Source organism: Manis pentadactyla, chromosome 1 (assembly GCF_030020395.1).
Source record: "Manis pentadactyla isolate mManPen7 chromosome 1, mManPen7.hap1, whole genome shotgun sequence".
NCBI lineage: Eukaryota > Metazoa > Chordata > Mammalia > Pholidota > Manidae > Manis > Manis pentadactyla.
Genome location: NC_080019.1, coordinates 195,343,250 through 195,369,674, shown reverse-complemented (window position 1 = coordinate 195,369,674; position 26,425 = coordinate 195,343,250). Strand labels below are relative to the sequence as shown.

The 26,425-nt window shown below is 58.0% G+C and overlaps 1 protein-coding gene across 4 annotated transcripts in view; it reads right to left on the bottom strand.

The window, feature by feature from the left end:
* AGPAT3 (1-acylglycerol-3-phosphate O-acyltransferase 3) overlaps positions 1-26,425 on the bottom strand; it is a 74,453-nt gene that overhangs the window by 23,600 nt on the left and 24,428 nt on the right. The window contains exons 1-2 of one of the 4 annotated variants that reach the window (XM_036912002.2): positions 20,108-20,118; positions 12,337-12,581 (exon numbers count right to left, since the gene is read on the bottom strand). The exons of 1 other annotated variant lie outside the window; for it this stretch is intronic. The gene's annotated coding sequence lies outside the window, so the exon portion shown is untranslated. Of the gene's footprint in view, positions 1-4,800; positions 4,939-12,336; positions 12,582-20,107; positions 20,119-26,425 lie in introns of those variants that run through there. 2 more of the 4 variants (XM_036912001.2, XM_036912003.2) reach the window with 2 other exon arrangements.

Here is a 26,425-nt window from a genome sequence, read left to right as displayed (position 1 = left end):
GGCGGCATCACAGATGAGGACACGAAGCCAAGCTGCCGTCCACACTGACTCCACCTCATTGCCAAGGAAGGCTGTGCCCCGGTCCCCACGCTATTCAAGAAGGCCGGCACGCAGGAAGGTAGTCACACAAGCCCAGCTATAATTTTTAAATTTTAGATTAGACAAAACACAATCCTAGTTTCCAGCCTTAAAGGGGCTTGTTCCAGCTCTGCAGTGAACTCACTTGCGGGGCCACCGTGTCTTTCAGGAAGGCTGAAAACGACACATTTCCTCACTGATCGTCTGCTGCCGTCCAGCCTCCTCAGCACCTGGAGTCACTAACAGGCCTGGAAACCGAAAAGGATGAGGAAAGCCACGACTTGCAGGTGGGCGTGTATGGCATGGACCTGAGCGAACCCTCTGTGAGCCGGAGGGGTGGCCTGACGCTGAAAGGACCGACACAAACACAGACGTACAGACAGCAGCAGTCTAATACTGTCGGTAGCTACTTCTACTTAACTAGAAGGCACTAAGACAATAGAAAAGTGTATCTCCCTCTGACTTAACAGTTCCAGGCCACTGGCCGGGGTGGCCCTTGGGGAAACGGAGCAGTCGGGAAGGCCTGCACAGAAGGTGGGGAGCCTCCAGCAGCCGAGGCGCTCCGCCCCCGCGGTCATTGGGGGCCCAGGCTGCTGGGCGCCGCCATCCTCAGTGCATGTCTTCCTAGGCTGCTCCACTTTCTGCTGCTAGCAGGGGAAGGAAGAGGGGAAACTGGAGGTCCAGGACTAGGGATTTCCTCTAAAGCAAGTGGGGTGTAAGCTCACAGCCCGGGAAGATGGGGACACACAGCTTAGGCACATGTCCAGGCAGCTAGGGGAACTCAGCCCCACGGGCACATCACCCCATGGCCCCATGAACACACCAAAACAGAAGGCACAGCAGAGAAGACCCCGTGCATGTCTGCAGTAAAAAATGACAAAATACCAAGTCACATGCTTCAGAAGACATGAAGTCTGTGCAAAGGAAACCGGAGAACTTCCTGAAGGATGCAAAGGAGAGCCAATGGAGACCACCGCACACATGACAGGTGGCAATGTCCCCCCCATACCCCCACCTGCCGTGCTCACTCCCGCCCTTAACAAAGCGCGCTGCCGGCCCCTCAGACACGGGCCTGGTGGGTTTCCGGCTCACCCCACAGGCAGAACATGGTGGGAGGGACGTCACAGGTCCCCAGCCCGGAGCTCCCCCCATGCCACCTGCACCACCAAGTGAGGGCCTCTGGCTGCTCACGTGGAGCAAACATGAACCGACTGCCGGCCGATTGCAGCCACAGGCACGACCCGGGGGAGCCCAGCCCAGGATGCTGACCCACAGAATGGTGAGCCGATAAAATGGTGGTGGTCTGTCGGTGACACAGGAATGAGACACAAACCGTTCCTTCTGAGTGAATTCACAAAGGCAACTGATCCTAATTAAAACACTAACAGGTCCCCCACCCCTCACCATAGGAACGAGAAGCACTGATTCCATGGTTCACATGGAAAAACGAACAGGAAGGGAAAGCCCAAGACCGAGGAGGAGAGCGGGGGACGGCCTGCAGGACATCAGAGCACTCCGGGGCCACAGTCCTGGCCTCAGGACAGACGCGTGCCAGCGAGACAGCCAGGGTCCACAGTCTGCCAGCGTGAGGGTGGCTGGGGGTCCTGGGCACCTGGTGCAGGGTGGCCCTGCAGTGCTGGCTGTGGACTCGGGGTCTCTGTGCCTCGAACCTTGCTACAGAGAAGCAAACAGCATATCTCACGTGCAGTATTAACTCCTGTGTTTGTATTTAGGCAAATTTGTGTTTCTATTGTGTTTAGATACTGTTACAATAAATAGAATGCAAAATTAACTTGAAACCATTCCTGGGTGCATGGGAATATTATAGCATCACACATTTTCTCAACTGATGGGGTAGCAAAGGTATAATTGAATGACACACCAAAACCACCTCTCAGGCCTCAAAACCAGAACTCGGCTTTTGCAGCACACGGCCACTGCCACCCGGATCCTGCCGAGAGAGCTCCTGGGAGCCCCATCTAAGCCATAAAGGAACCCTTCCCCTCCGAGCAGGGGTGGGCACAGGGCCCATCTAGGGCAGAAGCCTGCAGGGGCTTGCAGGGGGGCATCTGCTTTTTCAGGACAAGGGCCAATCCCTTTAGCACCCCCCCATTCTCTGCCCACCCTGAGCTGGGACAGGGTGTCTGATGGTGCAGAATGTGCTCCCAGGCACTGGTAAGCAGCGGAGACCCAGCAGCTGCCCACTTTGAGAGGCGAGATGACAGGAGTCACAGGTGTTGGAGCGACCATTTCCGCTACCCGCAGCTGACGTCCCTCCCAGTGCCATCACCACGTCTGCAACAGTGCCCATGAGGGCTGCGCACAGTATGCCAGGGCTCCATCGGTGCCCACTGAGTGCACTGTTCACGTGTGCATCGGGGACAAGCAGCCGCTTGACTCCCGGCTCACAGCACTCACGCGGCACTGCGGGCTGTCCCAGGGCGAGTGTCCTGAAGGAACCGTGTGACGGCCCAAGCCTCACTCTTTCTAGCGATCCCATCTGAGCATCTCACAGTCCTGTCCAACCCTCCGCAGGCCAGCCAGCTTCGCTGGGGAGGAGCTGTACAAGGCTAGCAGGGGGAAGTGACCTGGACTCGGTGAAAAGGAAGCTGCCGATTCTTCTAGATCTCACTGGAGACATCTGGGGGCATCCTTCCATCTAGTAAAGGTTAAAGGGCTCTGGGCTGCACAGGCTTCAGGGCAGGAGCCACCCACAGGCCACTGGGTCAAAGGGGCCCTGCAGCCCCAGCCGAACCTGGCAGGCCTGCCTTGGCCTGGAGTCCCAGGCCACCTCCGAAGAAGGCGAGAAGTTCCCCACCAGCTGCTGAGAAGGGCATGGGGACATGGATGAGGATGATCAAGTGCTGCACTGTCCCCAGAGGGGTTCGCCCCCAGGTCTGTCTACGGGAACCCGGCCGGGAGTCGGGGGAGGTGCTGAGCAAGGGGAGTATGAGGCGGTGCCCACCTGTGGACACTAGGGGCCTGGGACAGAATCCTAGGGACAGAGAGGGCCATGGTGCCGCCAGGCAAGGAGGCGGCTGAGGAAGGGCCTTCAGCACCACCACCCTGCCTACCCTAGGCAGTTGTTCTGATGGTTTTATTGGCTTTTGTAGTGGTGATGTTTGTGCTGGGAGGTGGGAGGTGGGAGGGAGGTGCACGTTCTCAGGGCCTGATGACTACACGGTAGCCTGTGATGATCTGGGCCTGTGGGGCACAGCAGGCTCCTCACGCCCCCCATGGCCATGCCAGAGCAGCAGGACGCTCCCCAGAGGGGGCAGAGGATGGGGACTGAGGTGCAGAGTGCACGCATGTGCTCATGCACACACAGTCTCACAGGGAACATGCACAGTCGAGCTGACGTGGACATGACTTTGCAGCAGTGACCCGCCCATTGTGATGGTGTTTACTCTTAGAGAAACAAGACGGACGCTTGCTCAGTAAGTGTTCAGTAGGAGAGTGTTAGTGTACCTGTGTTTCCCACTTAAAGAAGATACGTGGGGCTCTGGTTTCCCCTCAGGGCTGCAGAGGGCCAGCCACTCCTGCCCTTGCAACAGGAAGAAAGCCGACTGCAAGTTCACAGCCTCTGGGCCTTGTGGAGATCTGAGGTCACAGGATGACCCACTAGCAGGAGATCTAGGGTGAAGGGGGCGGCTGCGGGGGCAGAACTGAGCCCTGGTTCCTGGTTCCTGGGGCAGATACCTGACTGGCAAGAGGCGCTCAGCCGGGGCAGCCGGGCAGATGTGAGGCCCTGGGCGGCTGGGGGCCTTAGCCTCCTGCAGGTCTTTCTCCACGACCCCCACCCCACCCACACCAGACATCACAGGGATGAGTACCCCCCCCACATGCCTGACCCACGCCTGGTCTGTCCCCTTTGTCCCTGGGGCTGGACAAACACAAGGTCACCTGACACAACCTCTTCGGTCCACTTGGAATCCTAGTTGCAAGGATCAGTGAGCAAAGGCCACACGCGGCCTCCCTGCCCCCTCTCAGCATTCTGGGGAGAGCTTGGCTCTGGCTTCAACACAAGTGCTGGACGCTGAGAAGACACCCGCCAGGGCAGGGCTGACGCCGGTGCCGAGGGTCCTAACTGGTCGCCGCTCCCCTCTGGCTGCTGCCTGCACCAGAACTGCTGCCACTCAGAAGCCTGCTTTCCTGGCACAGGCAGGGAACTCTGACGGCGTCTGAGACCCTGATCAGTCCCACCTGCTTGTCCTTATGGCTCACACTCTTTTTGGAAGGTAAGACATGTCTAAATAGACATGCAAATCCTATTTTCCTAAATTTTTCTTCACTTTGTTTCCCTGAGCATGAATCTATCTGTTCCTGAGGCTTTCTCTTCTTCTGCCTTCCCCAAGCCCCGGGAGGTTCACCCCAAGCCCACCTTGCCCTCCAGTTCACGCTCGATGATGCCACCCCTGCAGCAGTGCAGATGGACAGCTGGTGCCCAGTCGCAGCTGTCTTTCTGGGAAATAGGCATCCTTCGTGCAGTTGAAAGAAATGTGTCAGAGAAGTGCTGCAGCGCTCTGGAAAGAGCACGCCCTTCTGTGGCCCCCCCAGTAACCCTGCTTAGGGAGGACAGGCCCTTGTGAGCAGTCCGAGTCCCTCAGCTCCCATCCCGAGAGCTGGAGAACACCCACGGCAGTGGGACAGCTGCCGTTCTGCCCCTTCCCCACCCGGCGAGCCCACACTGGGCAGCCCCGAGGGCACAGCCGGGCACCATACCTGGCCGTTTCTCTGTCCTTCCCTCTCTTCTGCACAGGAGCCAGGTACCCGGGCCCCACTGGGAGGGACCCGTGGTCTCAGCCCATTAAGGATGCAGTGGGACTTAGGGGGCAGGACACGGCCAGGTGGGAGCCGCCTATGCAGCAGGCACCACTGGAGCGCAGAAATGGCCGAGGGCCGGAGCTGCAGGGTGAGGGGCATTTCTGAGAACAGCTGTCAGGGCATCCAGTCACAGGAGCGGACCAGGGACACACTATGCCAACTGGGTGAAATGTCAGGGCCTGAGGCACTGCTCGCTGAAAGCTTGTTTTTCTAGTTGGACTGAGGTGTGAGCAGTTTCTGGAAGTGTGGCGCCTGATGGTCCTCAGGATGCTTACAAAACACCACGGCCTGTCTAGGCTGTCCCGCCCCCACCCCCTGCGCCTTCACACGTGATGCCCTGACTCCAGGACGCAAATGTGGCAAGAAAGTGGGCACACGACATGGCTCACACAGAAACTGCCTCCCTTGCTGCCCTCTTGAGCTTGATCTTAAACAAAACGTTGTCTCCTGACCTTGCTGAGAACATTCCTCCCTCACTGAATGCGAATGCCAGCCTCAGCCCTGCTGCACCAGCCCCCACGCTCCAGCCCCACACAGCTGCCCTTCCTTACTTGGTCTCTGCGTGATTCCTCCGCGGCCACCTGCCCCCAGGCCTGGCACTGGGCTGCCAGACAGACGGAAGGAAAATCGGATCAGAGGCTGGGCGCTCTGAGGAGCTGCCCCGAGCTGGCCCTGTGAGCCCGGTTGAGGGCGGGAGTGAGAGCTTGACCTGAGCTGCCGGGCACGTCCTCCCAGTCCTGGCCATTGCCACCCTCTCAGAGGCGGTTTAGGTAAGATTGGTGAGGGGCATATTTAGTGCATTTCCTCCTTTCCCACTGGAGAGTCAGCAGAGGGCGTTCTTGGCCTGGAACCCACAGACACCCTGGGGGAGGTCCAGAAAGAAGTGCAAACTCAACCCGCCTTCAGAGGCAACTCTCCCCGCCGCCCTCTCCCTGTGCCTGTGCCCCCAGACAGCACGTGACGCCTTGGGAAGGATGGTGAGGAGGGTGGCCATGCTCAGAACGGCCTCCCCTCTGGGCCACTCCCCAACTCCCACTATACTGGTTTTGCTAAATTGCAACACACGTGCCCACAACAGGCTTGTCGGCTGAACCAAAGGCTTCACTGCTGGCTCCGGGGATGGTGGGCCCGTGACGGGCAGCACCATCCCACACGTGCCACCAGGTTGGACCTGCAGGCCAGCAGCGGTGGGACACGACAGTCTTTTCTTTAGACTCTGATGCTGGAGCACAAGCCGAAATGTGGCCACTTTACAAATGTCACAGAATTTGGACACTGGGACCAAGAAAAGTAGAGCTGCATCCCATGATACCCCTTCTGCTTTTCCCTGGACCCCCTCCTTCTTCACAAAAACCTGGCTGAGCGGGCCACACCACCAGCAAGAACGCTCCACTCAGGGTTTTACCTCCTTACCGCTTTCCCTCGTCCCTGTACACCTGTGCAACGGCCCCTTCATTAAATTCTCCTCACTCTACACAGTTTAAATGCCATTTATTTTCTATTAGGACCCTGAGTGACACAAAAACTGAAGACAGAAATTAGGAACTTCTCAAGATAGGCAAGGTTTGAGAAAATTTAACTTGCACTCATCCTTTCTGAAAAGATTACCTGAGGATGTAGTCCAGCAAAACAGAAGGAATCTAATGAACATGAAGTCATGGGATTTAAGGAAAAGAAGAAATAGCCCAGTTATGCAATGAGAAATGCTAGGATAGCAACTTCATAAATGGCCAGGAAAGAAATGCCTTCTATTAGGGTATTTCTCAGTGGCAGGATTTTTTTTCCTTTAAAGATGAGGAAAATGCCTAAGGCTTTAATAACAAATGGCTTTAGCAATAAGGTCAATGAACTCACTAAATATTTAAGATATGAGAGGTGGGCAACACAACCCTTCCTGTTTTCTTCCAGAAGTTATGGTGGCTGCCGTCCCGCCTCCCAGACCGCCTCCTGGTTCCCACTGTGTCCTTGGCAGGGGGCAGGTGCAGACAAAGCGGATGCTCCCAGGCTCCCAGGTCATGCCCAATGGTATGTGGGTTGGCAGGTTACCGTAACCTTGCTGTAACTTAACCACATAAAGAAGCACATTGGGATCTCATGGTCCAATGCACATTTCATGATGAGACTGGGGAAGTGCAAGTCTGGGAACAGCCACAGTGAGACCACCGTGTAGGAGCAGAAGTGGCCACAGGAGATGGCAGGCGCATACACAGGAGCTGGAACCTGCATTTTCTTGCACATCCCAGGTGGGTCCTGGGCTCTTCCACCCAAATTGGAAGCAAGGCTTACTGAGAAAAGCATGGCTACCTCCTGGGCCACCGTGATGTGGCGACCCTGCAGACTGACCCACAGGCAGGCGACTGAGCTCCCTGCGCCTCACTTGCCCTGGGGCATCTCTCCCCAGGCTGCATGCGGCTGCACCCAGCCCTCTCCCCAGGGACATTCACCTGCTACAGAAAGTGTCCTTGCCTGCAACAGAGGCAGATGAGGAGGCAGCCTCTCCCTGGGCGCCATGATGTCTGCAGAGCAGCTACAACTGCTGCAGCCTCCACGCACAGCCGGGAGATGGGGCCACTGTGCACACAGAGCAGACGATGGAAGGCACATGGAGGCCATGAGCCTTTTCCCTGGCATGCTTACAGATTTGCAAAGGTGACGCTCCTCTCCCAGCCTGGGAACGCAGCCTGGGCCTCGTCACACGGGCTGCCAGTGCTGATCACAGCAGGCATGTGAAGAGCCTGCTCACAAGGAATGCCTCTTGCCACACCAAATCTGAGCAAGTGCCCATGCTGAGCAGGACCAGGTCAGCGGGAGCATGGCTGCTGAGAAGGGAGCCCCAAAGCTGGCCCTTACTGGGGGATGGAAAAGGAGACAGTTCTGTAGACCCAGAGAACAGAAACCTTTTTTCCCCCATCTAAGCATTGGAGACCAGGACAGGTACTCAGAAAGGTGTGGCTGGGGCTGCCTGAATCCTCCAGAGAAATCACAAAAAGCTTCAAGAAATGTCCTTTGAACTGGGTTCCCACCCATTTCGGGATTGAGCCATTATCTAGTGGCTGGCACAAGCATTAGAAGAGAAACTGTGAGAGGACAGACGGGATTAGAAACCCACCATGCGGCTCCCCGGGTGGGGTGGGTGGTCTGCTGGGTGGTGATGCAGATGGTGTCCCTTCTCGGGTCAAACCTGGCCATCCAGTGCCACCACACACCACAGGGGAGCCCGGGCAGGCCGGCCACCTCTGCCCTCTCTGCCTCCACCCGCTGTCGATGGTGGGGTGGCATGGTGGCCTCAGTTCTGTGCCAGGGGGCCTGGCTTCGTGACAGCGAGGAGGCGGCTCTGCTGTGGGCACTGCTGGCTCCAGGGCCCGGAACCCCTCCACGAGGGACACTCGCCTTTCCTGCTCTCACCTGGACCGCTGCCTCCCCGAAATCCCACCCACACCTACTTACCTCTGGGTTCTGACTGTGATCCTCCTTGTACACTTTATAACTATCGATTATTCTCACATAACACCTGAAATGCAAGTACCTCTGGACATAGAGTCACTTGAAGAAGTAAATGACTGGAGTTTGGGACCAAGGTCACGAGGGCGTGTGCCCGGAGCCGAGATGTGAGCCCCGCCCCGCCAGGTGGCCATGGCGCACAGGGTCCTCCCTCACCAGATGTGGGAGAAGCTCTCATCAGGTCAGTAGAAGGGAGAACTTCCAGGTGAGAGAACAGAACCCCCAGCCGGACCAAGTGTGTACCAGGAAAACAAAACAACCAGAGACAGAGCCTCCGGAGAGCCGACCCCTCTTCCCAGGAGATGACCCCGTTCTCCAGCCCTAAGACATAAAGTCAGGCCCAGACCTGGGCTTCTGGGTCTTCCCGCGGCCGCCCTGACAGCACACACCTCCAGGCGGATGCCAGGCCCTCCCGGACTGCTCCCAGGTGCTCCCAGACCACCACTGTTCTCTGCCCTGCGTGGAGATGGAGCGGACACGGTGCCCCACTTTACAGATGGAAAGCAGGTGCCCAGAGCACAGAGGCCCCATCTACCATCCAGCCGGCGCTGGGCCTCCAGAACCCAGCCAAGGCGAGTCCACACCTTGCTGATGCCCCACATTCCCAGCAAGAACTGGTGTGACTCGGGTCACGACTGTCAGAAAGGGCTGCCGGTGAGTCCACACACACCAGCTCACCATTTATGGGGACAACAGAGTGGCGTTCCTTTGCCTGAAATGGCCTGTTCTCCACTTAATTTACAGACTGCCTTGTAAGTCATCAGCCATTCCACCAGGAGACGAGGTAAGAGGCGGAGGTGCAGAGACGGGTATGACCCACCAGGGTTTCCCCTTCTCCAAAACACTGAGAACCCACGGGAGTGACAAGGGGCCTCTGAACCTTATTCCAGACTGTTCTAGACAAAAAGCCTTCACTGAGGGCAGGATAGCACCCCAGGCCCAAGCACGGTGGCGCCCAGGTGCGCCACGCTTTAGGAGTGACTCTGGAGGACTGGCCTCCCAACCTGCTGTGAGGTGCGTGACCCACGCAGTGGGCAGAGGCTGTGACCTACAGAGGGTGGAACGAGAGAGCAGAGGCGAAGGAAAGCAAGCCCCCCAGAGCCCCTGCCCAGGATGGCCGGAAGCCGGGCCAGGCCTTGCTCACCAGTAGAAGTAATAGGCCAGAGCCACAGCAGCCAGGGCAGTACAAAGCCCCGAGAAGAGGCAGGCCGAGTAGCTGGCCAGCATCTTCGGACCCCTTGCCCCGTGTGTTCTTGGGAGGCAGTGAGAAGCAGACTGTCAGGGTGAGTGGGTGTCAGCCTCTGGCCAGAGGATAAGCCAGAGGGATTGTGACCAGGTCCGCATCGCCTACGTGTGACAGCCAGGTGGCTGACGCCATCTGCTCAGCATAAGGGGGGCACGGACACGTCTGGGGTGCCGCCCTCCAACCCAGCAGCACCCTGGCCTCAGAGACTGGCTCAAATGAAAACGATTCCCTGAAGCAGCACAGAACACCAGCCTTTCCCCTGCCCCTGGGGCACCTGGTCAGGCACACCTAATCCCATAAGCGGCTTTGCTGGGAACCACTGTAAACAGGTGGCCCCGGGGCTCCCCCACGACGCAGGTCAGCAGGCCCCGCCCTGGCACCCGGTCCCAGGATTGCAGACCCACGCTGCTTGACCCCACCCTGCAGATGCCCAGGAACCCGGCAGCAATGCGGCCTGGGCCAGGGCTCTGGGTGAGGCGGCGAGGAACCCGGGCTCGGCTGCTGGGCTAGAGAGACTCCAAAAGGCCTCCAAGTGATGGACACACACCCACTGTCTGGGGCCAGGTCCCGGGCTCATGGGTCCCCACCCAAACGGACAAGGCTCCAGGGGGCACACACGACACCCCTGATCCCGAGTGAGGAGCCGTGAGGAGGAGCCTCTGCTCTTATTCTGGGATACAGTGAAGAAGCGGGATGAGGATGTGCCAGCGCACGAGGACCTGCTCCTGCCCCGCACGGCCCTGCTTCGCTGCCTCTGCAGGGAAGGGGCTGAGGTGAGGTCAGGTGGCCCAGAGACAGATGCCCATAGTGGAGTGCACCCTGGTGCAGAAGGCACTCAGCAGATGCCTAGGGGCGGGAGGAGGGGTTCCTTCCCACTCACCACCCTCTCCAGGGGAGTGGGGGGCCACAGCTCCCTGCACCTGCCGTGACACTGGGCGCAGAAGACCTGCTTCCAAACACGCTGTGTGGCAGGCCCCTCGCTGGGAGAGCCCAAGATACCTCTGCCCCATGGGGTCTGAGGAAGGAGCTGGCCCCGTTGGCCCCGAGGCAGCATGTCATTCTCCACCCCGGGCTGGCCGAGCAGGTGCCCGGGCTGCAGCGGCTCATACCGGAGCAGAGTCCACTGGTGCTGCAGGGCTGCAGAGGGCTGCCCCGGGCAGTGTCTTGCCAGCTAAGGCTCTCTAGCTCCTAGTCCCCCAAAGGAGCTGCAGAAGCCGCTGCTCTGGAGGCCACTCCAGAGTAGCTGTGTTCTCCAGGGACACGCCCATGGTGAGCCCGCAAGCGCCTGCCCCGGAAGCAGGGAGGCACTGACACTTAAAACACCAGTGGGTCCTCAGTTAGTGAGCTGGGAGGAGGGACAGAAGGCCCAGCCACCGGAGGGTGGGCGGCAGAGGCACCTGGGGCTGGGAATAGACAGAGCCTTGCCCTGTGGGAGCCCACTGGGCACCCCCGAGTCCGCGGCAGGCACAGCAGCAGCTGCCACGCTCCCCAGCTTCTGGAACACAGGAGCCCATCTGTGCCTGCCACAGCTGCCTCCAGACCCAAGCGCCGGGTCCTGGGCCCTCCTGCTCCTGGTCAGGGGCCCTGCATTTGGAGCCCCCATCCTGTCCCCAGCCCAGCCTCTCAGCTCACCTTCGGTCCGGGTGTACACATGCTCAGGAGAGCTCTGGTCTCCCCCGCCCTCCCCTGCCCCACAGATAACCTGGGGTCCATTCTGCCAACCTGACCCCTGCCAGGTCTGGCCCTCCAGGGTCGGCCCCATCTGGAAGCATCTCAGGATTGGGTGCTGATGGCCTCTGAGTTACCTGGGAGGATTTGTTAATGCCACAGTCTGAGAAAGGGCAGAATCAGTGTGGAAACTAAAAGGGGCCAGGCCCAGGCACACCAGTGAGGCCACAGGGGCCACGAGGAGACACGTGGTGAAAGGTCAGGTGGGCCACGTGAAGCCCTGCTCAGTGACAGGTGCCATACACAGATTTCTCAGCTAATGGTAACATGTCTCTGCTCTCTCAGTCGACTGCCAACCCTAACAGTTCTGCCCAGATCACCAAGTAACTGGCAGACGCAGGGCTTAAAACCAGTCTGGTGATGCTGCCTCAGAGCTTTGTGGCCCCGGTGCGGCTGGCTCTACCCCCACCCCCTGGGAGGGAATCCGGGCTCGTTTGCCTCCAGCAGTTCCCAGGGCCAGCATCCTAAGTTGGTTCTATCTTCCCCAGGCCTCGAATGCTGCTTGTTAAATCCCAGTGAGACACCTCTCCCTGGTTCCCCAAAGGCACTGCCGGTTCCTGACATGCAGGGGTTCTGCCTGTAACTCCAGTTGGCAGTGATGGGCACAGCTGCCGCAGGGCTGGAGGGCCCTGGGGGGGGCCTCCACAGTCAGCCCAAATGCCACTGCTCTCCCGCAAAGCCCACCGCACCCACTGGGCCGATGACACGCCAGCACCCAGGGGACGCGCTGCCTCACCAGCCTGTTTATCCACTTAGCGTGGCCTGGAACCGGAGAGAAGCTTTCCCAGCCAGCGGGGTGTGGCAAGGCGGCCAACAGGGAAAGCCACCGAGAGCACTCACGTAAGGCTCCCTGGCCTGCTGAGGCCTCCCTGGCCCTTCCTGCCCACCTCCATCGTGCCCAGGCATCCCTCCACCAGCCGTTTGGACAGGGCGCTCTGGAGCTTTCCAGAAGCACTTACTTGGAAAGATGACAAGTTCCTTGAGCCCTCTCTGTGGGTCCCAGGGATCAGCAGGAAGGGGCAGCGTGTGCAGCCGAGCTCTTCCCAGACAAGCGATCTCCAGCCTGCGCACCCCTGCCGCCCAAGGACACGGCCCAGCGCTGCACCCCGTCCTGCTGGGACCCAGCCTTGGACACACAGTGGTGGCAACTGTGGGTAGTCAGCAGGGTTGTACTCTGCTCTTCAACCCAATCTGCTGTCCACACCTTTAAAAACACAAATGAAAAAGTAAATGAGAAAAGTAAAACCCCAACGCGTGGAAAGCCTCTTTGCTCTGACTTGCTCCGGGGTCAGTAAGCCGGCACGGCAGAGGCTCCGGGAAAGAGGCGGGCTCTCTGGGGACCAGCTGGTACAATGTCCTTCCCATCCACACTGGGGCACGCAGAGAACATGAGTTACTATGCAAACCAAACACAAGTAAACACGAGGTGAGCCCAGGGAAGCCAGCGGCCGCGTCTCCAGTGCTCTGAAGCACATTTGGAAACTATGCTAGACATTGTGCAGCTGCTCCACAGCGTTTATACAGTCAAGATGAGCAGGCACGGAGGGGCAGCCAGCGGCAGGCATACAGGGACAGCGCTGCCATTCGTGGGGTAGGGCCTCGTTGGTTAGTGGGGAGCTAGGAGATGCTAGCTCTGCCTAAAGACACGGGTCAACCCGCAAGGCCTTCCACGGACGTGGGACCGGACCTCTAGCCTGATGCCCCCTCAGGCACCGTGCACTTGGGTAATGAGAACACACTTATTTCTTAAAGACTGCAGGTTGAGGCTAGTTGACTGGCCTTGTTTCCTAATCATGTGACCTTCTAAAAGGCAGCTACCATCCAGCAGTGGTTGGCAGATGGTAAGGAAGATGTGGACACAGCCCAGAAGCCCCTGCAGCGACCCCCCAGCAGTCCCAGAGCAGCCTAGGACAGCCAAAGGTGCTGGCAAGCAGACAGACTCAGTCTACTCCACAAGTGCACGGCACGGCCCCTGGGCACCTCCTGGCAGCCCGACATCGGCTCAGGCACCAGCACCACCCGACCCTCATCCCCGCAAGAAACTCCTACAGGGAAAGCAATTTTTAAACAAAACATAGTTTCAGACATGAAATCTGAACTATTATATGTATTTTAAAACTCATATGCATCAGCTTGCTTTGTTCCTAACCATTTCAACTGAAAATCAGGATTAAAATTTCTATCAAACCTTCAGGACGAGTGGTTGGTTCAGGGACACCCTGTTCCTGGGCAGGCTGTTGCTCTGGTCACAGCACCTCTAGATGAAAGTTATTCCAACTCAAGAAAACAAAGCAGGGCTGCTGTGAGGTGCTGCCCAGCTGTAGGCCTGCAGCCCCCCATCTCCACACTAGGCAGAGCACAGGAGCAAGCTAGGTGCCCACCAGGTGGTACTCATGTGTAAGTCACCTAACAGTCTGCCCCATCCAGGGGACACGAGGAATTTGTGCCCGTTTACAAGCTCCCGGGTGTACTGACAGTGATAAGAACACAGCCACACTGCTAAGCACGCTGCTCTCAGTGAGAGTTCCCTGGCAGGAGGGGGACCAGGGGCCCGACCCCAAGTTGGGAGGGACGCAGGGTGGGAACAAGAGGAAGGCTCTGAAGTGGGGGCCCGGGAGGGGAGCACCCAATGGCTCCTGCAGCCTGTGCCCTCCCCTCACGAGCCCTCCCTCCAGAGGCTTGGTGTCCCCTGGTGACCTGCTCAGGCTGCCACAAAGGGGCGAAGGAAGGGCCTTCAGGGCTGTGAGGCCTAGGGATGGCTGCACCCCAGCAAGCGCCAGGGTGCCTACACCCCGGCGGTGTCCCTCCAGACCAGGGAAGGGCCCTCTGTCCTGTGTGGCCGAGGACGGCTCTGCCCTCCCGCGAGTTCTCACAGCAGGGCACCTGGAACTTTCCAGCAGGGTGGGCCCTGCGGGGGCGATGCACTTGGAATGTGCGAGGGCCCAACACAATGACCGACAGGGCACTGCGGACGGGCCCGACCACGCCGGACCCGGGGGCTAGCCTCCTCACCGCACAGGGCCTGTCTCGCTCCTCCCGCGGCGGCCGAGTGGCCATGAGGAGCAGCTGTCTCAGCTGCCCCGCATGAGGAGAGCAGCTCAACATGTGGGCAGGCCAGCACCACACCTCCCAGGCCCCGGCAGGAAGCAGCAGGCTCGACGTGGCCTCGACCCCCACAGCACACCCAAGAGGGGCCTGATTTCTAGGGTTTAGGCAAGCCTTTCTCAACTGAGCTGGGGCAGGTCCTGTAAGAGGGGACACCTGTATGTGCCTAGCAGCCGCTGGGCACCCTGATGGCTCCATGTGCATCTGCCCATTCACTCTCCACAGTGCTGTTGGGAGCTTCATTTTACAGATGAGGAAACTGAGGCACAGAGAGGCTTAGCAATTTGCCTGAAGTCCCACAGCGAGTAAGTAGCAGAGTCAGGACTCAAACCCAGGCCATCTAACTGCAAACCACTGCCTCCATGAGTAGGAGCTGTGTCCCCACTGCCCGGGAGCAAAGGCCAGCCACGGCGCTCAGCAAGTGCCCACACCCTGGCCGCCAGGGAGAGGCAGGCTTCCCCCAAGCAGAGCACATGCAGCCTCATGGCCGGAGGGAAGGCTGCTGCAGTTTCTGGAGAGAGGGGGGAAAGCTGTGCAGGCACAGGTCACAGAGGCGGCTCTCTTCCTAGCTCCCACGTCTGGATGGAGTGGCAGAAACTCAAAGGCCCTCTGTTCAGCCTGGGTCCTGGAGATGCGGTCCCCGCTTGCAGGCTGGCGCAAACCACCTGCCCAGGTCCTCAGCGCACATAAAACACTTCAAGTAAGAAAGAGCCCAACTACTGACTGCTTTTTAAAGATTTTGTGAATGAGTAGAGACAGTCACACATTGTTGGTGCAGAAAGTGGAAACCGTGCAGAAGTACACGTGGAAAGGGTGACCTTGTCCATGGCCCCATCCCATGCCTGGGGCTGACGGCCAGCACCACCCTCACACGCTCCCACTGCGACGCTGTGACTCTGCTCTGGATCTCACCAGGTGCCGTGCGCCTTGGACTGAATGCTTGTGTGTCTCCCCCAGATTCCTGTGTGGAGCCCGACCCCCCAGGTGACGGAAGCAGGGCCCACAGGAGGACGAGGCCCTGGGCGGCGAGCCCCCTTGATGGGACCAGCGCTCCCCAGCTGCCCCCACCCGGGGACACAGTACAAAGCGGGCCATCTATGAACCAGGAAGCGGGTCTCATCTGACACAGGATCTGGGGCCCCCAAGCCTGGACTTCCAGGCTCCAGAGCCGAAAAATGAATGTCTGCCGCTCATGAGCCCCCACTGGTGGTGTGGTAGAGCGGCTCCTATGACTGAGGCCTGCGGCAGGGAAGTCCTCAGGCCAGGACCGATCTCTCCTCTTCTTCAGGAAGCGGCAGACAGCGTGAATGGATGTGGAGCATGCCACCTGGCCCAGATGCTGGCCTGTCCACCCTGGAGCCGCATGTCCTCGAGAAAGGGGCCACACCTCCTCTGCAGAGTGGGGACAACAGACATGCACAGCTGGGCAGGAGGGGTGCGTGGGGTCCGTGCTGCGCTCAGGCCACACGGGCTTGGAGCTCCGCTTGCCCCATTCTCATCCAATTGGCTGCAGAGTATTTCATTAAATGGGTGTAGGAAAAAGTGCATCTCCACGTCCTCCTGAGGACATTTAAGTTGTCGAGTTTCCAGCCCGCATGCCCCAGGCTGCTGGTGGGACTTGGACCCTGCTCCCCGACACACAGGCAGGCCCTCCCGCCACACAGTCCCAGCTGTAACAGTAACTGAGAGCCTGGCAGTGAAGTGAACAAGCCTACGGGTGTCTCTTGAGGACAACCATGTAGTCAAATGTCAAGTGTTCACTTGGGCAAATCTTTGCAGGAAAACCTTCCCCTCAGTCCTTACCATCCAGACCTGCTTGGCTGAGGGTAAAGTTCTGTCTCCTGTGCCAGCAGGTCTGTCAGACAGGGCGGGGCAGACAACTTAACCGAAGTGAATCTTGCCTCCTGCTATGTGTGCCCGAGGTGGGGCCTGTGCCAAGCCCTCTGGACCCCTGGCCTGGCCGTCTGCCCATCTCCTCTGGCATCACCCAGGACTGCCAGGCTGGGCACCAGGTCTGGCTCCTCAACCCTTACCTGTACCCAGTTGATCTCAGCTGGTAGAAGCTGAACCTCTAGCACAACCAGAGGTCTCTTCTCTCTCCAATGTCTGGGTGCACACAGCTAACACCCACCACACCTGATGACTTATTGACCCAAGTTCATTCTCATGCGGGAGGTCCCCGTACAGGCGCCTGTTCTCCGAGAGCCACCCTGGGCATCCCAGAGGGTCAAGCCCGCGGCCCTGCCACACGGGCTGAAACATGTGCCCACACCTCAGAGCTCTCAGCCTGTCGTCACCTGACGGCAACCCCAAAAGAAACAGCTCGCTCGGCCCACAGAAGCGGGAGTGACACCAGTCAGCCACCTTCCCTCCTGGCGGACGCGCTACTTAACATCCTCCAGGCTTCCCGGGCACAGGAGGCCGGGCTGGGGAGGCGGTGCGGGTCCAGGCAGGCGTCTGTCCCAGGCACTTTAAAGATAACAACACAGGGGTGGGCCAAGGGAAAGAGGGAGCCAGGCATGTAATGTAAACGTTCGTGTAGCCACATTGTAGAGTGGGGAGAAAAAGGAGAAATTAATTTTAGTATTTTATGTAACCCAATTTAGCCAAAACACGGTTTCAAGGTGCAGCCGACACTGCCAGCACTGGTGGATGGCGAACACCCCCTGCTCTGCCAGTCCCGGTGCCCCGTGTGTTCTCAACGCCCAGAGCCTCTCAGTCCCGCCTCTCCACCTCCGAGGGGTGGACGGCCACGCGTGGCCATGACGTCCAACACCAGGACTTCACCAGGTCCCTGGGCTCTGTTCCTTCAGTCACTCGTGGGACATCTGGGCGGACAAGAGCTTCTGACCACCCCGACTGGGGGGCACTACAGCCTCAGAATTGTTCTGCCCCAGACGCCAGGGCCGGGCTTAAGCCCTGGAGCTGCCGCAGATCAAACAAAGCATCTGATTTCCCCAGGCCTCACCTTTCTCTTGGAGCTCGGGTTCAGGATGGATAAGCCATGGGGACTCCTGCACACTAAACAGGAGCAAGTGCTCTTCTTCAGGGCAAGCAAGGTGGGGAGGGGTCCCTGGGTGGGCAAGTGACCCAGTGCTGCTCTCCTGTGGACAGCGCTTAGGAAGGGGCCCCCAGAGGGCGCAGACGGCCCGTCGGGGATGCAGGCCCAGCAGTCAACCTCCCTCCCAGCGACTGCGGGGCTCGCTCCGACCTGACTGGGGGAGGCGCACTCTGCTCGGGGCAGCCTGGCAGGCCCCGTGCCTCCCTGTGGCTCCCCAGGCAGACCTGCAGGGAGGGCCCGCAGTGGCATGTGTGAGCGCCCTGGGGGTGGCAGGCTTTACCCTCAGCCCCGCCCAGTTGGGGACACAGGAGCTGCAGGGAGTGGGGCCCACCTGGTGTCCTTTCCACCCACGATCTACACTCCGTAAACCAGGAAAGCGGAGGCAGCCAGGAGCACAGCCTGGGCCAGCAGCTGTAGGGCCCAGCAGGAGTGCCCGGCTGCCCATGACCCGCAGGACTGGGTCCCACGGCAGGCAAGGCAGCTGCTGCTTCCTCCTCTTATTCTCACACAGACAAAGCCAGGGCTGGGGCAGGCTCCTTGTTGGAAAACAGCAGGCTCGCAGCTGCAGAAGGAGCCAGTGTGCGAAGCAGGGGTTGGGAAGAAAGGCCTCCTTCCTACCAAACCAGGCCACAGCTGAGGTTACACACGGCTCTGGGGCGCTGACTTCTCGGCCCAGTGGTGGAAAGGAGGTGCTACTGACCCAGAATTAGCACCCGTCGCTCTGTACCAACGGGGCAGGCGTGCTATCAGGCAGGCTGTGGGCCCAGCCCTGCAGGGAGCTCTGAGCTCTGCATGTGTGGAGCTTGGGGGCAAACATGGTAAACACTACGTCCCTGAGCTGTCCAGAATCCCCCGGTTCACAAATACAGAGATGCACTCCAGTCCTGGCTTTCCCTGTGCCCCACTTCAATCCCAAGGTCTCATCCTTGCAGCCCAAGGACAAGGGACGCACTGGAACAGGTCTGAGAGTCTGTGCTCTGTCCACGGACAGCCATGGAGGCTGCACCCTGGTGGCGGCAGACCCGCTCCCACCTTCCCGGGTGCACCCTGCTCCCTGGCCTCTTCTCTCTCCACGCCAGCCAGCATGAGCACCACGGCTGGTTCCCCCGGGACACTCTTCTGCACACTGGCAGGAAAGCAGGGGCTCCTGATGGGCAGACACGTGGTCACCAACCAGGGCCCAGCTGGGCCGTGCCGCCACAGAGTATTCTGGGTCCTGAGTCAAGCGACAAAGCAGATTCCTCCATGCACAGGCTGATGGCTACTCTCTGCCCCCAGCACCCTGCCCACTGGTCACACGAGAAGCCACCTCACCCCAGGTTTGTGGGCACGAGTAGGATGGCCTCTCCACCCACCTCACCAGTTTTCCACGTGGCCCTTCAACCGCACGGAGGACTCTGCCCTGGGATGGAAGCCCCCCAGTTTGGCTCTCACAGAACATACATATTTTCTTTTAAAAAGTCAAACACAAAAAAGCAATGTCTCAGACACCCATGTGCCCACCCCAAGATGAAACATTTGTGATAATTGGATCAGATCTTTGTTTCTAAAGAAACAAAGCCTGCGTATGTGTGTGTGTGTGCATACGCATGCACACGCACAGGTGCCAAGCAGCAGCATAAGGTATAGGAAGTCACCAAGACAACTTCAGGTGAGGAACCTCATTCAGGGTCCATGAAGGGCGTGTGTTCACCGTTTTGCCTCTATCAGCCCCAAACAGGTCACTGCACACACACACACACACACACACACGCATGCACACACAGATGCATGCACACATGCATACACATACACATGCCTCCCCATCTGCATGATGGCAGACCCTGAGGCACCCTGAGGTCCCAGTCCCAGGGCTGCAACAGACTCTCTGAGCACCTCGGCCACCTGCTAAAGGTATACAGGGAGGCGGAGGCCCCGCGGGTGCTGCTCCACCACCCTGGCTCCCTCGCCGGCTGTTGCCCTGCCAAGCCAAACCCTGGTTAAACCCACCACCTCTCTGCCACGGTGGGACTGGGTGGGCGAGGGATCTGGGCCAACCAGCACGGCGACCGTGGCCCTCCTGGAGATCCTGGCCCACGTCTCCGCCAGGCCCACATGCTGCCCAGCACTGGCTGGGCTCCCTCAGCCTTGGCCTTCTTCCTGTGCAGCGCCAGCACCCATCACCAGGTGGAGGTCAGCCCAGCCTGTGTGCCCCCCGCCCCCAGCCTCTCAAGAATCCATGAGACACTCTCCTTGGCTGGGCCATTCTCATCAGCCCCAAATGAGTCATAGCAGCTCCAGCCTGAAAACACCATGAATCCAACACAGAAGGCTTCCTGGAAGTCACCTCCTCCCCCGCATCCCCCCCAGTCAGACCACCCTGGGTCCCTGTGCCAGGTTGCGCTCAGAGGTGTGCCGGTGGCACAATCACTGCAGCCAGAAGGGCTCCCGTGCCCGCGGCCCTGCTGCCTGCTCCGCTAGGAGCCTGGAGCACACCATGCCGACGCCTCCACGCACACATGTGTGCACCTCACTCATACCCCACAGGCATGCACACAACCTGCAGCAGGCCTGGCCGCTCTCACCTGCAGCTGCCCCCCCCGCCCTTGCCCGACCTCCACGCTCACCCCTGCAGTCCACCATGAGGCCAGGGCACTTTGCCCAGCAAGGACCATGCTGCTGGGCATCAGCCCTGGGGCACCCATGGAAAGAGCTGCCCTCGTGTCTACAAACCCGGAGCCCCCTGCTCTCCCTTGGCCTCCCGTGCCCTTCCTCTCCCCCTCCCTGCCACTCCCTGGGAGGAGGCCTCTGTTGTCCCGCAGCGCCTACCCTGCCCACCATCTGCCAGTCCCCCATCAGATACCTGTCTGCACTGACAGCTGCATTAGTGACATTCCAGCAAACATCAGGAGCAAGGCAAAATGCCCATCACTCAACAGACCAATAGCCTGCATGGGTATCAATGGACTGTTCATACTAAATACGTAGTAGCAAACTGATTCCAGCTGTGCAGGTACAAAACAAGAAACCATCAGGACCAAATGTGGTTTATGCAAGGACAGGACAAAAGGCTGTACTACAGAAAATCAATAATGCCCATTATTAATAATAAGAATTAAAGAAGAAAAACAATGTAATTATCTCATTAGTCAGAAAAAGCAGATGAAGTTCCACACCACCCAGAGTTTCATAACTGTTTAAGGACACCCCCATTGAGGCTTCTATTTCCACGGAACTTACTGCAGCCACTGCAATAAGACAAGAAACAAGGATTAGAAAGAAGAAAGCAAGCTCCCGTCATCCATAGATGGTGTGATCGCCCACACAGAAAACCCAGGGGGCCTCCAGGGAGGCCCTGCAGCAATGAGGGCTGGGCAGGGCTGCAGTGGGGCGTCAGCCGGGCTCCTTGACTCTGTTCATGGGGCAGCCAGCCGGCCTCACTGTGCAGCCTGGCACCCCCTCTCCAACATCGGGGCTGGACTGAATGAGCTCCCATGCCCGCCCGGAGGCCCTGCTGTGTCAGGGACACATTCCCAACGTCAGTTCACATGGAGAGACTAGGAGGAGACTGGAGGCAGTACCCGGGGCCACGGCTGAGGGGGCCGCATGGGCCGATGGCCTTTCTCCAGGTGCCCCCCAGCAGGCCCTTCCGTGCCTGCCAGGACCCTCAGGGTGAAGGCAAACCAATGCAGCAATGTGCTCTGCGGCCCTGCGCATGGCAATGCAGGAGGCATTCTTCAACTTTTAGTTCCATTCACCAAAGGGTAAGGGGTTGCCAGGCAGGTTGCATCTGTGAGAGAAGACATGGCACCCACCACAGTGGCCTCAAGACCAAGTGGAGTCAGGAGGCACAGGCCACAGCCCTGCCCCTGTTACTGCAGCACTTGCCCCTTGGGTCATTAAGAGCACAACTGTGCTAATGACACTGTGACCAGCCAGTAAAGCCATGGAAAAGTGCATGCACCCAGCCCAACAGGAGGAACACAGTGTGGAATGTTCCAGAAAACACATTCCTCGGGAAAAGGAATCTGGTCCAGGTCACTGTCCATCTACAGCCTCCCCATCGCCCTGCCAACTTGCAAACAGCATCAGTCAGAGACAGAAAAGAGGAGCTGGTTCCACACCAGCAGGAGGCAAAGTCCGTCTTCCAGCAAGTCAGGCACCTGGGCCTGGCGGGGCTCACTCAGAAACCACAGAGCCATGGGGCCCATTGTCACCCCACAGGGCACTGTCACCTGGCCCCCAGCCAGCCCCTCAATAAGAGGACAGGCACGCTGGCTCTCCACTGCTGTCCGAGCGCCTCTGGCTCTAATAAACAGAAAACACAGGGCGACTGCTCTGCAACCACCGCACAGACATTTCTCACATGCATGTACCTGTAGCATGTGTGTACTTGGAGCATGTGTGTACATATGCATGCCCTCTAGAACATGCATAAAAAAGGAAGTTTTTTGAAATGAGGTAGATCTATGTGTACTGTACTGAAAGACTTCCAAGACAAGTCAAAATCAAGTTGCACAGATACCATTATGATAAAGACACACATTTTTACCAACTCTGTATGAATGTATGTATGTATGTATGTATGTATGTTGTGTTTTTTACAATTTCAGGGAGGATAAACCACAAACCATTTATAGTTGTTCCCTTCAGAGAAAAGAGCAGGATTTGGAATAGACTAAAGAATGAAAGTTTGATTATTTATTAGATTCAGTTCTGTGCTTAATTTTTACAAGGGTGTAAAAACATCTGTAATTAACACTTAATGTTAAGAAAAAAATTGCCTTGCTTGCTTATTAAGCTCCAACCTTTGTCTCTGCAGTGGTTACAACAGTCAAACCAATTATCCTAACTAACTCTGGTAAGATTCCTTTTTATTGGAAAAAGCTTACGTGGCAGAATGTAAGCCTTCTCTGGTTACAGCTCGGCTGTTCAAAGTCTGAGCCCTTAGCCGGGCCCCCTTGCACCACCTTTAGAGCTCAGACAGCCAGGGCACAGACCCCCCTGGCCTTCCAGCTCAGCCGCTTTGTCAGACAGCAAGCTTTCCCTTGCCTGCCCGCCCCCTGGGTGGAGGCGCCTCCCCAGCTGGGGCCTCAGACTGAGGTTTGCAGTCCACATGGGCCACCGCCGGTCTGAGTGATCTCTGGTGACCTATGGTCCCTGGAGGGACACGCCGCATGCTGCAGGTCTGTAGGACCGCCCTGGCCTCTTATCAGGCACAAAACCAGGCTCTTGAAGAATAATGGCAGAGGGTGGGGGAGAGCAGCGCATCATGAGATAAGCAAACTGGAAAGACCCTGTTCCGGGGACTGAGCCCGGGGCAGACTAGGAAAGCCTGAAAATCACCTTAAGACTTGTAAGAAAAATAAGTGGAGAACAGGTGTGAGCTAAAATTGCAGTAACTGTGCCCCAGGATGGATGCTCTGCTTATGGTACCGCTTGCCCGTAAGGGGCAGGAGCAAAGTGACTATCTGCCCCCGGCCACACCAATGCGTTTCTCAGGGACGCACAGATCCCGGTGCCTCTGTGGACCCACAGCATGAACTCTGGTCAGCGGAGGCCCTGCCGCCCTGTGGGCACCCCTACCAGCCTCTCACTCCAGGGCAGCAGGGATGGCCCATGATGTGATAACCAGTGCAAGGTCCCACCAGGGCACCGGGATCGGGCAGGGGCAGGACAGACACACACCCACCCTCAGGGCAGGGCTGAGGGGCTCGGAATCCCAGAGCGGCTTCTGGAGTGTGGCTGCAGACAGGCTGCTCTTCCTGAGCCTGGTCCCCAAGCGAGAAACACGAAGAACAGCCCTCACTCCGCACCAACGGGGAGAGAAGTATGTGATAAGGGGCGCTCACGTGCTCCCCCTGGGGCAGACATGCGTGGTGGTGAGTTTCCAAAGGGACTGGACCGGTTACCCCGATGTGCAAGTGCGCCCGTGCACCGCACCCTCCTCGCCTGGCGGCTTTCTCATTCAGCCGTTCCGGGGCTGTACACTCACCACGTTGTGGCTTTTAATTCTCTGATGACTTAGTTGCACGCCTCTTTCAGGATATGTATCAGACATCTGGACACCTTCTTTTCAAGTCATAACCGGCTATTCCTGCGCCCTCCAGCCTTGGGGGCGGGGTCTGAGGCACAGTATTATCTGTTTGGTTTTGCTGTATCTTTCCCGCCCCTTACAAGTGCTCACGTTGTTAAGTGGTCATGATAACTGACCATCTTGTGAATGTTGAGGTGACTTTACCAGACGCTCAGTTATAAATCTGGCCTGGGAATCACCCTGTAGCTATTACTAGTCCTCAGAAACAGTGTTCCCGACTTGCCGCTCTCCCCCACCCAGCTGTTAGGGGACTCTGAGGCCCTGGGCCCCAGAAACGAGGAGATCAAACTGACCTCCAGACAACCCCCCACATTCCCCCTTTCTGGGAGTTTGATGACTGGTGACCCTGGGCCACTCCCCCCCAGAAATGAACCACCCCGGAGGGCACATGCCTGCCTTCGCCATGCAGTGCACTTCACAGGTCCAGGGCTCCTTCCTGTGCCCCCCACAGCCCCTGAGCCCTGGGGCCCCAGGGAAGGCCGCTCTCCTCCCTGAGGCCAGTCCCACCAGCGCCAGATGGTTATCAAAAGGATACACAGAGAGCTCAACCTTAGGATACAGTATAACTTGGTTTTCTTTCGCACACAATAGTAGCTTGCAACAATGTAACAGTCGAAACCATAAACTGTGTATTAAATCAGTAACAGAAAAACAAACACTCAGAATGTGGGAGATGAGATGCTTAGAGTACCAGTCAGCTGGGCACTGCTGTGTGAATCTTATTTATATTACCAGTTAACAAATATGCACCCTCAATAAAATACTTATTCTAAACAGACAATAAGCAAAGTAATTTTAATTTGAGCGCTAAAGAGGTGCTGCAGTGCTAAACTGACATATTTAAGCAACACTATAGACATTGAAAATATGAAACTCCCCCCATGGAGGTATCAGTCCTGTGCATACTGGGAGGGAGGTCCTTTCTACCAGACGGCAGCTCTCGGCGCACTGCAGCCACGAGGCACAGGGGGCTGCTGCCCGCCACCCGGGAGCTGGGAGCACGAGTTAGACTCATAACCTCTGAATGTGACGGCAGGGACACACTCTCTGCTGAAAGCACTTTACAGGGCAGATGGGTCCCAGGTCCGGAGAAGAAGGAGCAGGAGGAGGCCATCTGGCCGAGGCTTGATTCATACAAAGGAGTCGGTCACTCAGTCACCTGATGGTGGTCTGGCCCAAGAACTGCGGGCTCAGAAGGGAGGTGGTTGGGGGTAGAACATGGAAGGAGGGTCCTGGACAGCCTGGAGTCAGGGCACGGGAGGACAGGAGAGGGCCTGGGTCACAGGGGGCCACTCCATGGGACAGGCTCGTCCTTGGTGCCCCCAGCGGGGTGCTGTGCACCACAGCTGCTGGTGATCACTGGGCTTCTGGCCCTTCAGGAGCTGACCACCCTGAGGCCACACTGGCTCTCCTCCTCATGGCAAACGTGCACGGACCTCCGGGTCACACGTCCGCCCCTGCAGGTCTAAGCTGGATGGCTGCTGGTGCATCTCAAAGAGGCTCCTGGAATTCCGGGTCTGCGCTGCTCGGTGACACCCCCGCTGTGCCCTACAGATGCCACGGGACCCGCAGCGCTTTCAGGTTGCCCGCTTCTGGGCTCAGCTCATCCTTCCCAGGATAGAACATGAGGGGAAACCACACTACCTGAGCCTTATCGTCTGGATTTTAGATAAGCAAGAACTGATTTTAATAAATATCTTTTTGGCCATAAAACATTTAAAGTGTATATTCCTTTAAAAAATTAACCAACAACAATATACTAAGTCCTGACTATGCCTCACACTGTCCCTTCAATGTCATCAAAGCCCGGTGGCAAGCCTGGCCCTTGAGGCAGAGGGACTCCATGTCTACTGATGAAAGCAGGTCCAGATCACTGGAGGGCCCACTCCTGGGAGCAGAAATAAACATATGTGCACACACACGCACACACCCATATACAAGCATGTCCCTATACACACATGCACATGTATCCACCCACACACACACATATACACATGTGCACACATGGGCACATATGCACACGGTGTGCACACACACCCATACCCACCTGAACATGCATGTCCACATGTGCACACGCATGCACACACCCATATACAAGCATGTCCCTATACACACATACACACAATCCACCCACACGCATATACACATGTGCAGACACATGCACACGGTACATATACACACATGCACACCCATACCCACATGAACATGCATGTTCACATGTGCACACATGCACGCACATACCCATACACACGCACATGCACGTACACATGTACACATCCATACCCACATGGACATGCACATACCCATGTGCACACACACACACACACACACACACATACACACACATGCACTCTGCTCAGGCATCAGGCCTCCTCCTAACTTACCATGGCACAAGGTCAGCAGCCGTTGGTGTGTTGTCCTCAGAGGTTTCGCCCTGATGGCCTGAAATTGAAGGGCACAAACACAGTGTACTGGCAGGATGTTCCCCAGAGTCAGGAGACAGCGCCAGGGACCCCATGACTGCCAAGGCACAGACCGTTCCACCAACGTAAGCCGACACGGGGACACTGCATGCTCAGGCCTCTCCGAGCACTGTACGGCCTGCTGCCTGACGAGGAGGCCTGACAGAGCAAGCCCAGAGAGCTCCAGGGGTCACAGCCTGGGAAGACGCAAAGCAATTTCCATCTCCCTGCAGGCTCTCAGGAACAGTGAGGGCTGAACCCTGCAAAAGGGCCCCACCACCTGCAGCCCCACTGTGCACGCAGGCCCAGACTCCCGTGCGACTGTGCCCTGCACTCTCGCTCCT